Below are 5404 nucleotides of genomic sequence, written 5' to 3' on the forward strand. Positions count from 1 at the left end.
CAATGGCACGTTGTGTTTGCTAATCCAAGTTTATCATTTTAAAAGGCTAATTGATCATTAGAAAACCCTTTTGTAATTATGTTAGCACAGCTGAAAACTGTTGTGCTGATTAAAGAAGCAATAAAACTGGCCTTCTTGAGACTAGTTGAGTATCTGGAGCATCAGCAATTGTGGGTTCGATTACAGGCTCAAAATGGCCAGAAACAAATAACTTTCTTCTGAAACTCGTCAGTCTATTCCAAATCAAATCAAATCAAATTGTATTTGTCACATACATGTGTTTAGCAGATGTTATAGCAGGTGTAGCAAAATGCATGTGCTTCTAGCTCCGACAGTGCAGTAATATCTAATAATTTCACAACATATACTTAATATGTGCAAACACAACGTGCCATTGGAACACAGGATTGATGGTTGCTGATAATGGGCCTCTGTACGCCTATGTAGATATTCCATTAAAAATCTGCCGTTTTCCAGCTACAATAGCCATTTACAACATTATCAATGTCCACACTGTATTTCTGATCAATTTGCTGTTATTTTAATGGACAAAAATTTGATTTTCTTTCGAAAACAAGGACGTTTCTAAGTGACCCCAAACTTTTGAACGGTAGTGTACATATCATTGGTTTCATCATAGGATGATTTCATCCGCTTTGACCATTCATCCACCTCAAACATTGTCCATTTGCATTTCTGTGTATGCCTGACTCTCATACACACTAGCACAAATCCTGCTCCATGTGTTTATATTAGTTATGTGGTGTCTTTGTTTTATATTTACATGCAGATGTATTTATTTTCCTGATGTCTATGGTTGAAAGTGCTCTTTGTAGAGATTCAAGTGAATAATGTTCAGACAGGCACCCAATAATATCCACATCTGTGGCCATTTCTACTTTTTTCTTGCTCTATAGTACATTAATCAAAATTATGCCTCTAGTTTTAGCCTGGTAAGATTTGTATTTGACAAAAACTCAGTCAGGACTCCCAGGACAACATTGAGAACCAAAATATGTTGTTTAATCTGGAGTGATGATAACTTTATAAGTGTGTGATATTTCAGCTACAGTGCCTTTAATGCCTTTGAATGGTTGGTTTATACAGTATATAGGAAGGAGGGAACTCAAAAAAAGTATCATGCATTGGCCGGGAATCGAACCCGGGCCTCCCGCGTGGCAGGCGAGAATTCTACCACTGAACCACCAATGCTTACATAGTGCTCTGGGTGTGTCCTGCGGTATTGAACAGTGCAGACATTGTCACGTCACAAAGGTTGGCCAGAGAGGGGGGGAGGACTGCCTTAAGGGGAAACAGTGAGGGAAGTAGGGAGATTAGTCATTCTTCTCATCCAGCTAACACACTCTCTCGCTCTCAGCCGTACCCTCCCCCACCTGCACATGTGGACGAGATCAGGGCAAGGGTTGCTTTTTTGAGAGACATCAAGGATTGTAACATACTCTGTTTCACGGAAACATGGCTCTCTCGGGATATGCTGTCCCCGTCCATACAGCCATCTGGGTTCTCAATACAACGCGCCGACAGGAATAAACATCTCTCCGGGAAGAAGAGGGAGTTTCATGACTAACGACTCATGGTGTAATTGTAACAACATACAGGAACTCAAGTAATTTTGTTCACCTGACCTCGAATTCCTCACAATCAAATGCCGACCCTATTATCTCCCTAGAGAATTCTCTTAGGTTATTGTTACAGCTGTGTATATCCCCCCTCAAGCTGATACCACGACGGCCCTCAAGGAACTTCACTGGACTATGCAAACTGGAAACCTAATATCCTGAGGCTGCATTTATTGTAGCTAGGGATTTAAAAAAAGCAAATTTGAGAAAAAGGCTACCTAAATTCTATCAGCATATTGACTGTAGCACTAGCGCTGGAAAAACGCTGGACCATTGTTAAACTAATTTCCGCTATGCATACAATGCCCTCCTTTCGGCAAATCTGATCACGACTCCATTTAGCTCCTCCCTTCCTATAGGCAGAAACTCAAACAGGAAGCACCTGTGCTTAGGACTATTCAACGCTGGTCTGACCAATTGGAATCCACGCTTCAAGATTGTTTTGATCACACGGACTGGGATAGTATAGACGTACACGCTGATTCGGTGAGTGGGTTTATAAGGAAGTGTATAGGAGATGTCGTACCCACTGTGACTATTAAAACCTACCCTAACCATAAACCGTGGATAGATGGCAGCATTCGCGAAGAACTGAAAGCACAAACCACCGCATTTAACCATGGCAAGGTGACGGGGAATATGGCAGAATACAAACAAAGTGGTCGTTCCCTCCGCAAGGCAATCAAACAGGCAAAACGTCAATATGGAGACAAAGTGGAGTCGCAATTCAATGGCTCAGACACGAGACGTATGTGGCAGGGTTTACAGACAATCATGGACTACAACAGGAAAATCAGCCACATCGCGGACACTGACGTCTTGCTGCCAGACCAGCTAAACAAGATCTTTGCCCGCTTTGAGGATAACACAGTGCCACCGACGCGGCCAGCTACCAAGGACAGTGGGCTCTCCTTCTCAGTGGCCGACGTGAGTAAGACATTTAAACGTGTTAACCCTCGCAAGGCTGCCGGCCCAGACACCATTCCTAGCCACGTCCTCAGAGCATGCGCAGACCAGCTGGCTGGTGTGTTTATGGACATATTCAATCTCTCCCTATCCCAGTCTGCTGTCCCCACATGCTTCAAGATGGCCACCATTGTTCCTGTACCCAAGAATGCAAAGGTACTGAACTAAATGACTATCGCCCCGTAGCACTCACTTCTGTCATCATGAAGTGCTTTGAGAGACTAGTCAAGGATCATATCACCTCCACCTTACCTGTCACCCTAGACCCACGTCAATTTGCATACCGCCCCAATAGGTCCACAGACGATGCAATTGCCATCACACTGCACACTGTCCTATCCCATCTGGACAAGAGGAATACCTATGTAAGAATGCTGTTCATTGACTATAGCTCAGCATTCAACACCATAGTACCCTCCAAGCTCATCATCAAGCTTGAGGCCCTGGGTCTCAACCCCGCCCTGTGCAATTGGGTCCTGGACTTCCTGACGGGCCGCCCCCAGGTAGTGAAGGTAGGAAACAACATCTCCAATTCGCTGATCCTCAACACTGGGGCTCCACAAGGGTGTTTGCTCAGCCCCTCCTGTACTCCCTGTTCACCTACGACTGCGTAGCCATGCACGCCTCCAACTCAATCATCAATTTTGCAGATTACACAACAGTAGTAGGCTTGATTATCAACAATGATGAGACAGCCTACAGGGAGGAGGTGAGGGCTCTCGGAGTGTGGTGTCAGGAAAATAACCTCTCACTCAACGTCAGAAAAACAAAAGAAATGATCGTGGACTTCAGGAAACAGCAGAAGGAGTACCCCCCTATCCCCATTGACGGGACAGCAGTGGAGAAGGTGGAAAGTTTTAAGTTCCTCGGCGTACATATCACTGACAAACTGAAATGGTCCACCCACACAGACAGTGTGGTGAAGAAGGCGCAACAGCGTCTCTTCAATCTCAGGAGGCTGAAGAAATTTGGCCTGTCACCTAAAATCATCACAAACCTTTACAGATGCACAATTGAGAGCATCCTATCGGCTGTATCACCGCCTGGTACGGCAGCTGCACCGCCCACAACTGCAGGGCTCTCCAGAGGGTGGTGCGGTCTGCACAACGCATCACCGGGGGCAAAGTACTTGCCCTCCAGGACACCTACAGCACCCGATGTCACAGGAACTACACCCGAGCCACTGCCTGTTCACCCCGCTATCATCCAGGAGGCGAGGACAGTACAGCTGCATCAAAGCTGGGACCGAGAGACTGAAAACAGCTTCTATCTCAAGGCCATCAGACTGTTAAACAGCCATCACTAGTACAGAGAGGCTGCTGCCTACATACAGACTTGAAAATCACTGGCCACATTAATAAATGGAACACTAGTCACTTTAATAATGTCACTTAATGTTTACATATCTTGCATTACCCATCTCATATGTATATACTGTATTCTATACTATCTATTGCATCTTAGACTATGCCACTCTGATAATGATAATGACATTGCTCATCCATATATGTATATATTCTTATTCCATTCCTTTACTTAGATTTGTGTTGTGGAACTGTTAGATATTACTTGCTAGATATTGCTGCAGTGTCGAAACTAGAAGCACAAGCGTTTCACTACACTCGCAATAACATCTGCTAACCATGTGTAAGTGACCAATACATTTGATTTGATTTGATTTGCCATTAGGCTGCTGTTAACCCACCCCAGTCCCTAACATTAGCAGCAAAACAGCACAAGTATGTACGGTACTCATAGTAGGGTGTTAGGGGACAAAATGAAATGGTGGTTCTGGTATTATACTATGTATTCCATGTTATTGAGAATCTACTCAGGAACACAGAACACTTTATTTCATGAGGATAGAACTTACCATTGCTGAGATCTCTTATTTTCAAGTGATCGGAAATGGTCAAAAGGATGCGGAAAGGTCAATGTTAATCCCTAGTCCAGGGCTCTCCAGCCCTCTTCCTGGAGAGCAACAGTCCTGTAGGTTTTCACTCCAACGCTAATCTAGCACACCTGATTATAATAATTAGCTGGTTGTTAAACTGAAACAAGTTAGTTACAACTGGGGTTGGAACGAAAACCTAGAGGAGAGATCCCTGCCCTAGTCAATAAGGCATCAAATGACCTGTCTAGATTCTTAAAGGTCCTGAACAGTCATTATGAAAATAAATTTCAGAAAACACAACAGCTAGCTGGTCTGCAGATCCCAATCAAATCCAATCAAATGTTATTTGTCACATGCGCCGAATACAACAGGTGTAGACCTTACAGTGAAATGCTTACTTACAAGCCCTTAACCAACAATGCTGTTCTAAGAAAAATAAGTTATTAAGTAAAAAAATAGATAAATAAAAAATAAAAATAGTTAAAGAGCAGCAGTAAAATAACAGTAGCGAGGCTATATACAGGGGGTACCGGTACAGAGTCAATGTGCGGGGGCACAGGTTAGTTGAGGTAATTGAGGTAATATGTACATGTAGGTAGAGCTAAAGTGACTATGCATAGATAATAAACAGAGAGTAGCAGCAGTGTAAAAGAGGGGTGGGGGTGGGGGGGACAATGCAAATAGTCTGGGTAGCCATTTGATTAGCTGTTCAGGAGTCTTATGGCTTGGGGGGTAGAAGCTGTTAAGAAGCCTTTTGGACCTAGACCTGGCTTTCTTTTTGTAATCTGTGATCGTTAGAAGCCCCTGCCACATATGCCTCGTATCCGATCCGCTGAATGGCTCCTCCACTTTGTCCCTATACTTGTGTCTTGCCATCTTGATCGATCTGCGTAGGTCGTATTTG

The 5404-nt window shown here is 43.9% G+C and overlaps 1 non-coding gene across 1 annotated transcript; it reads right to left on the minus strand.

Moving 5' to 3' along the window:
• Positions 1-1141: 1141 nt before the first annotated feature.
• Positions 1142-1212, minus strand: trnag-gcc. Its single transcript has one exon. It is a non-coding gene; the product is annotated as a tRNA-Gly (tRNA).
• Between the last annotated feature and the right edge of the window lie 4192 nt (positions 1213-5404).

Source organism: Coregonus clupeaformis, chromosome 8 (assembly GCF_020615455.1).
Source record: "Coregonus clupeaformis isolate EN_2021a chromosome 8, ASM2061545v1, whole genome shotgun sequence".
NCBI lineage: Eukaryota > Metazoa > Chordata > Actinopteri > Salmoniformes > Salmonidae > Coregonus > Coregonus clupeaformis.